The sequence below is a fragment of the Otolemur garnettii genome, unplaced genomic scaffold (genome assembly GCF_000181295.1).
Source record: "Otolemur garnettii isolate 467f Iridium unplaced genomic scaffold, OtoGar3 scaffold00021, whole genome shotgun sequence".
Taxonomy (NCBI): Eukaryota; Metazoa; Chordata; class Mammalia; order Primates; family Galagidae; genus Otolemur; species Otolemur garnettii.
The window spans coordinates 1,672,357-1,681,170 of record NW_003852416.1 but is presented as its reverse complement, the minus strand read 5'-3'; positions in this window follow the sequence as shown (position 1 = coordinate 1,681,170).

The window sequence follows — 8,814 nt, the reverse complement described above, 5'->3', positions numbered from 1 at the left end:
CTCTTTCTAATACAGTAGAGGGTGTCCAAGGTTATCTGTATAATAGAATTACTTCTGCTCATTTACATAGGGATAGGCTGTCTTGAGTGGAAGAAAAAGTGGGTGGGAATATAGATAGCACACCCAACTACCTAATTAGGGTGTCAGATAATAAATAGTCCTAGGGAAAACATTTTGCGGGCCTGGGTGTGGTGACTCACACCTGTAATCCTAGCATTCTGGGAGGCCCAGGAGGGTGGATCACTTGAGCTCAGGGGTTTGAGAACAGCCTGAGCAAGAGTGAGACCCTGTCTCTACTAAAAATAGAAAAACTAGCTAGGCATAGTAGTGGGCACCTATAGTCTCAGATACTTGGGAGGCTGAAGCAAGAGGATTTCTCAAGCCCAAGAGAGTTGGAGGTTGCTGTGAACTATAATGCCACAGCATTCTACCCAGGCTTAAATAAATAAATAAATAAAATAAATAAAATAAAAATGTTTTGCAGGCTTTCCTCCAAATCTAGTTATACCCATCAAGGGTATATTAGCAGGTGTATTTAGCAGGTGACACCACTTATCCCTTGTCTTTTGACAGAAAGAACTTTTGATAGAAGAACTGGGCTCATTTACCTAGAAACTAGATTCTAGACACACCCACTTGCTTTGCTACCTACCCAGAGGTACCAGCCTTGCTGTGTCACGGCTTACACTTCTGAAAAATAACCATGATACATGACTTCCCTCGTGTTTGCCAGGATAAAATGAACTATAGAAGATCCTTGACTTGCCAAAGTTTCAAATGATGAATTTTCAAAAACAGCAGCAAAACTGGCTGTAGAGCACCCGTTAGCTCTGCCTGGCACCAATAGATGGCGCTAAGTGTCACCCGTGTGGAGGACAGAGGGACCTCGAAAGAGCCTTGGAGAATCGCATCTGTCCTTGGGCTGTGGGAGGAAAACGCACCCTTCAGTTGGGAGGGTCTGAAGACATTCCCAAGACACGTTTTGCAGCATTTGGTCTTTTCTGCCGCTCTGGCCTCTGCTATCGCCGTATTTCCCCAGTGAACTGGAGGTGGGTGGGGAGGACATCCTTCCAGGTGTGTCCTTGTTGTCATAGAGTAATAACAATGTCTTCTTTTGCAGTGCCTGGTTTGTAGGATGAAGTCTCTGGTCCTCCTACCTAGTGGGACCCTGGAGAAGCCATTCATTTCATAACCAGCATCTGTTGGCTGGTACTGGAAAATGTCATACTGCATCAAGAGAGGGCAAAATAGTATATTTGTTCTATTTTGACTTAGAATCCGAGTGGTAGTTTATGTAATACGGGGGTTCTCAACCTCAGCACTCCTGACACTTGGGACTGGATAATTATTTATTATGGGGAACTATCCCGTGCATTGCAAAATGCTTAGCAGCATCCCTGGCCTCCAACCCCTAGATGCCAGCAGCAGCTCCTCTTTTGCATCCAATTTGTGACAGCCGAAACTGTCCCCAAACATTGTCAGATGTCTTTACTGGGGGCAAAATAGCACCCATCGGTTCAACATACAAAAGTTAATCACTGTAAACCTCCATATTAAATAAAGGAAGAAACTATGTGGCCATCTCAGTAGATGCAGAAAAGGCATTTGTCATAATCCAGCACCCCTTCATCTGATAAAAACACTAAATTCAGAAGAGAACTTTCTCAACCTGGTGGGCATCTACAAAAACTCAGAGCCAACAGCACACTTAATAAAAGGCTAAATGCTTTCCCTCAAGAGGAGGAACAACCTTCAACATTGCACTGGAGATTCTAGCCATATCAATTACGCAAGAAAAAGACACAGACACCAGGTTGGAAAAGAAATAGCAAATTGTATTTATTTGCCAGTGACTGATGGTATACATAGAAAATCCTAAGGAACCCACACAAAAAGACTATTAGAACTTACAAATAAGCTAAGAGAGCTTATGGGATTCAAGTCTAATATATACAACCCAGTTCTATTTCTAGACACTTAAAATGAACAATAAAAGAAATTAAGAAAACCATTACACGTGCAATAGCATCGAAAAGAATAAAGTACTTTTAAAATTTCACAAAAGAGCTAAAAAGACTTGTACATTGAAAATCAAAAACATTGTTAAAGGAAATTAAAGAAGACTTTGATGAATTGAAAGGTATCTGTGTTCATGGATTGGAAGATTTAATGTTGTTACAATGGCACAACTACCCAGTCTGATCTACAGATTCAAAAGCACACTTTAGGAAAATCCAAGCTGACTTCTTTCCAGAAATTGACAAGCTTGTCTTAAAATTCATTTGAAACTTAAAGAAACCCAAAATAGCCATAACCCTCTTTCATGAGCTACAAATTTGGAAGACTTGCCCCACCCCCCGATTTCATAAAAAAACTATTTGTAGTACAAAGCTACAATAATCAAGTCTACAATAATCTTTAGTGTTATTCAGACATACTGTAGACATACACATCAATGAAATAAAATTGAGAACCTAAAAATTGAAACCCTCACTTTTATGGTTATTTATTTATTTATGATAAGCGTGCCTAGGCAATTCAATGGGGGAAAGAATAGTCTTTTCAGTAAATGCTACTGAGACAACAAGATATCCACATGCAAAATAATGAATTTGGACCCTTCCTTCCTATTTAAAAATTTATTCAAAATAAATCAAATATGCAAATGTGAAAGCTAAAATGATAAAACTCTTAGAAGAAAACATAGGTGTAAATCTTCATGACAATGGATTAAGCATATAAGGCACATATTAAGATATGATGCTTTGAGCATGAGCAGCCAAAATAAACTGGACTTTGTCAAAATTAAAATCATTTGAGTATCAAAGGACATTGTCAAGTGTGTGACAGGACATCACCGTACAGGAGGAAATTTTAAAATCATGTATTTGGTAACACTCAAGTATCAAGAATGTATAAAGAACTCCTACAATGCAAAAATAAAAAGACAAAAATAACCCAATTTAAAAATGGGCAGAGGATTTAAAGAGACATTTTCTTGAAGAAGATGTACGAATAGATAAAAGCTCTTGAAAAGATGCTCAATGTTATTGTCATTAGGAAACTGCAATTTGAAACCACAATGTGCTATCACTTCACACTCCCAGGCAGCCATGATGAAAAGGCAGAGGATAACAGGTGTTGGTGAGGATGTGGAGGGAGACGCTGGAATCCTCATACCCTGCTGGTCGGAATGTAAACGGGTGCAGTTACTTCGGAAAACAGCAGTTCCTCAAAAGTTTCAACACAGAGTTACTATATGAGTCAGAAATTCTATTCTAGGTTTGTACCCAGGAGAAATGAAACCGTATGTTCACATAAGAATTTGTATAGGAATGCATAGCAGTATGTTTAATAGTCAAAAGAGGTGGAAACAACGAAATTTCCATCCCCAGATGAATGGAGAAACAAAATGTGATCTGACATTCAATGGAATGTTATTTTCAGTCATAAAAAGGAATGCAGTAAAGACACGTGCTACAGCGTGGCTGAACCTCGGAAACAGTTTGCTAAACGAAAGCCAGATGCAGAAGGCCACGTATGATTCCATCTACGTGAAATGTCCAGATTAAGCAAGCCCCGAGGGGCAGGAAGCCGATTAGTGGTTACAGAGACTGACCGGCAGAAGTGGGGACGTGGAGAGTGACCGTTAACAAGTGCAGGGTTTCTTTTGGATGATGAAACATTTTTTTTTTTCAGACAGTCTTACTTTTTTGCCCTTGATAGAATGCCGTGGTATCATAGCTCACAGCAACCTCAAATCCTTGGGCTCCAGTGATCCTCTTGCCTCAGCCTCCCAAGTAGCTGTGACTACCAGCACTCACCACTGTGCCTGGTTATTTTTAGAGTTGGAGGTCTTGCTCTTGCTCAGGCTGGTCTTGAACTCTTGGCCTCCCAGAGTGCTAGTTTTACAAGTATAAGCAACCGCGCCCAGCCCTGGATGATGAAACTTTTCATGAATTAAACGGTATGGATGGTTGTATAAGCTCACAAACAAACTCAAAGAACCACAGAATTAAATTATTAAGGAAAAAATGTAGGGCAAGTTCAGTGCAGACTTTGGGAATGCCAAATCCAGGGTCAAACCATATGGTGAGGCCAATCTCTCTCCAGCCTCAGTTCTGCTTTCCTGTGACTGTCACCACGCTCAGACTGCCTTCCCCACTTGGCAGCTCCTGCAGCCTCAGGCTTACATTCACCCGACTTTGAGTTGAGACCAACTTTACATAGGTTTTCAGTTTGTGTCCATGGCCACACCCAAATCAGCCACAGCGGCCAGGGTCGGGGGATATGCTGATTGGCCAGGCCTGAGCCACATGCCACCCCAGTGGCTATGGGGGGTAGGAAAGGAGGAAGTTGGTGACCTCAAGCAAACCACAGGCAGTGAGAGTAAGGGGATGAGTGGAATGGTTCCCCTAAGATAAATGGGGCATCCTTGCCATAGTAGGCATGAGTGTTAGCTGGGCAAAAACAACAGGGGTTGTATAACTCTCTGTCTGATCTTGAATAAGTCTTGAGACCTCAGTTTTCTCATCTGTAAAATGAGAATAACAGTAATGCTGACGTCCTCAGGTGGTTACCACCTAAGTGACTTACACTTAGAACACAGGATGTGCTGTGGACTGTCAGCTACCATTGTTATTATACGCAGTGTCATCTCTTCTAGTTTCTATGATTGGCCTTAGTTTTCACTCTGGTTATTTACTTCCTCACCAAAACGAGTCTTTCTTTAGTTGTCAGCAATTTTGGAACCCTCTTTAGTAATAGTCAGCTCTTGGGTCTTTTTTTTTTTTCCATAAAATGATTCTAAAGCATTTTGCAGATTTCACTATAAGGCATGGAGGAAGTAATGACAATAGCAACAGCCATTTCTGTGAGATTACTAGGACAGGGATAATTTTGGCCAGATCTTCTCCTACGTCCACATTCCAAAATCCAGAATCCAGAATTCAGACCCACATAGGAAGGAATGTTCTAGATCAGGAATCTAAGTGCCTTGACAACAGATTATAAGTTTCACTCATTCCTAGTTCCCTAGAGATTTCCTATTTCTCTAAGAAAAGAAGCCATCTGTGACTCTCACTGATCCAGAGCCCCACATCTATGTACGGGGCTGTCATGCCAGAGGAAAGAAGGCAAACCCCAGATCCGTTGAGTCACACTGCTGACAGAGGAAGAGGGTCTGGCTGCCTGTCACTGTCAGGGACGGGGATAGGCCCACCAACCTTTATTTCTCAGAAGGCAGGGATTCTGAACCGTGAGAGTAGCCTCTCCAAGACTGTTCTGTTCTTCCATTTCCAAAATCACAGTTTTTTACACAAAGGTCCAAACAAAGACCACATTAACTCTTATTTTTAATAATAATCAGCACAACTCAGTGACAATCTATTACAATCTTTCCAATTTAAAAGTTAATTTCCTAAATCAGTCCTCCTAAAGCAAAGACCACATTCACCCTTATTCTAAATAACCCACATAAATTGGTGACCTATTACAAAACATTTCCAATTCAAAAGACAATTTCCTAAATTAATCTTTCTAACCTATTCAAGATGGGCATCTTTGGGGTGGGAGCTAAATTTACAAAACAATAAGAATCCGAGACAGGAGGAGAAGGTCACACGGGACCTACAATAACCAGACCAGTGCTTTCAACATTTCATTAGTGCTAAAATCTACCAACAAACAGCTCTATTAATGCCGGGCAAGGCTTCCTAGACTTGGGCAACCAGCTGAAAGATATAAATTGAATTTTACACCCAGAGCATAGATCCATCCTTACAATACCATCCCCAAAAGTACTTGAGTAATTTTGTATGACTAGTGTCTGAGATTTGGTTGTAAGATGTGACAGTTTGGTGAGAGGAGGCAATAGAAGAATTATTTCATTAGCACTGTCAGCGTCACCACGAGCTGACATTATGGAAGAAATTAGCAACTCTGCAGACTATTAAGGGAATACATACACATTCAGTATAATTGGAAGACACTGCAGTAAGGCCCCATCTGGTTAATCCACCACTTTCATTATGATGTGCTTATAGTGAAAAGTCAAATATTTGAACACCAAAAAACTAAGGCTGGTTTGCTCACTATTAAGAGAGAAAATGTCTGTAACAGGCTTCCAAACTGTGTTGCTGCTGACCTTATGGTGCAGGCCTGGGCTTGGTGAGACTGTCCTCAGCCAGGTTATGGGGCCTGGGACTGGAGGTGGCTTCTAGTTCCCTGGGCCCAGGCGTCTATTTTCTTCCTAGGGCTGCTGTCTTTCCTGGTGGGGCCAGGAGGATGCGGACAGACAAGACCTCAGCTGTAACATCCCTTAGAGGTTCACTAGGATTCTGTCTCCACAACCCAGGACTGAGCAGATTCTCCCACTACTAGCCCCATCCCCAATACACAGAGGTTCCATGGAGAGGGTCTCTAACCTGCTACCTGCCAGCAAGCCCAGCCAATTACTCAATTAGGAGATCTTAGGCATGTCACTTGGTTTTACTAAGCCTCAGTTTCCTCATCTGTAAAATGGGATGCCTATTCACAGTGTTCTGTAGAAATTAAATGAGGTGGCAAATGTGAAGCCCTGAGCCCAGTGCCTGGCTCCTGTGAGTTGTCCCCCACCCCTTCCTTCTTTCCAAGGTAGAAGGAGGAAGAAATTCCCAATTCTTCTTTAAACGGCAGTAACTATGACACGCTCCCTTATTCTCAAATGCCCATTGCCATGAGGTTCCTAAGGAGCTGAGAAGTGCATTGTTTTTTGGAAGAGAAACATACTCAATTTTTCTTTACTGTACCTCTAATATAGAAAGTAAAACAAAAAATGCAACACCAAGAGCTAGGTACTAGTCTCACCTCTCCCTGTCATTTGTTGTGTCACCATCAGGAATCCCCTTGGGAAGTCTGATTCCTGGTTGCCTGGACAAGGTGGTCCTCACGTGACTTCCAGCTTTGCTGTTTGCTGACCGGCTCTCCTACATGGAAGAGATTCTGTAGAGTAAGCCCTTCAGGGATTGTTTGCCTGAACCTTTTCCTTCTTCTGGGATATCCCCGGCTTCCCCTGGCCAGAGGGGATTTGCGCAGGAACCTGATTCAAATGGGTGAGTCAAAGTTCGTCTCCATGAGCTATTCTGGAATTGGGAAAGAGCCATGGGAAGCAAGGAAACAGCACAAAAGCTGCTGTCAATCATACTGTCAGCCACATGGTGGAGAACACGGGAGAACCTCCATGGCTGGCCACCTCCCTACACTGACCACCTCCTAAAGTTCCCCTGAGTTTTGGAGACCGAACATGCACCACAGTACTGTAGGCCTAGTTCCTTATGTTGAACACCTCCATAGGCTGATCAGTTTGTTATAGTCCCTCGAGTGGTCAATTCACAGAGGTTCTACTGTAGTCGTCAGTAAGAGAGAGAAAAAGCCAACACCAAGAGAGAAGCGGAACGTGGAAATGCACGGAGTCTGGTCCACACTTGACTTTCCAGCTCCACTTGTCTCAGGCGCCCACCTGCATCTGCGCCCTGGAGTTTAGGTGTTTCCTCCTTAACTTCCATGAGCAAAGAATTCCCTTTTGCAAAGCTAGTCTGAGTTGGGCTTTTATCCCTTTTAACCAAAAATCCTGACTTGGAGCGCTTTTTTATTTGATGTAAACATCTGTCATGTTAGCTGGGTTAGAGTGGTTTTTAGTATTTTATTCAACCTGCTGTCATGCTACCCTTGAAATTCAGCTTCTATTGCAAAAAGCTGTTTTCTCAGGTGAATGCAGGGAGTTCCTTGATGGTGTATAATCTGAGTATCTCCAGGCCCAGCAGATAGATGTGTCTTGTATGTGAGGTCCCCCAAAAGAGGCACACGCCAGGGAAGGCCACACCAGCCCTGTGGGGTGGAGAGGCAGAGCTGATTAGGGGTCCTCAGAGCCTGCTGATCTTAGTTATTTGTCCGCATGGAGTTTATTACTGAGTAAATCTAATTTTTAGAGAAGGGAGTGTGAGTTGTCTCTTTGGCAAGTTCAAAAACATTTCGGTGGAGTAGAAAGCCAACGGTGACTTTAGGCTCTGAAGTTTTGCATTCTAGCCCGGCGGAGCAAGGTCGCCCTGGTGGCTCAGGCACTTAGATGAACCTCAGGGTTTGGGAAGCATCAGAAACCCAATCTTTCTGAAAAAAAGTTCCAAGAAGACTGTTGTTTCCCAGGCAACAGCTTTTTACTTGATGTTTCCCAGCTGGGACTCCCTCCAAAATCATCACAAATACAAATTAATGTACTACTCAGGTAAGTGCTGCCCTGCCCTGCCTGTTGGGATGGGGTGGAGGAATCGGGAAGAGAATGAGGTCCTAAGAAACTCAGTGCGGTGGCTGTAATGATGGTCAAAACAGGGCCTGCCAAACCCCAGGCTTCAGGGACACGTTGGGAGGAGGCAGCATGTACCTCTGTCTCTGATGACATCCCTGGCACCACTTGCTCACTGGTTCTTATCAAAGAATGCTTTTAGACACTGCTTACAGCAACATTTTATACTAAAGTTTAACTTTTAAAGGGTGTGTTACATATTCAGTGCCAAAGTATGTCAATATGCATGCTTTAAGCTGCAGTAACAGTAAACCAACTCAAACTGGATTAAATAATGTGAAAATCCATTGCTTACCCTAAAGGAGGGGTTGGATCAAAAGGTGGGGTTGGATTTGGGTTGGTTGATGATAAACTAGACACTCAGGTTCTTTCCCCAACTCTGCCCTGTTCTCCAGGGCCAACTACATCCTAAAGGCAATTTTCCTCTTGGTCATAGAGTGGATTCTGGTGGCGATCAGGACTACGTGTGTCCTTGT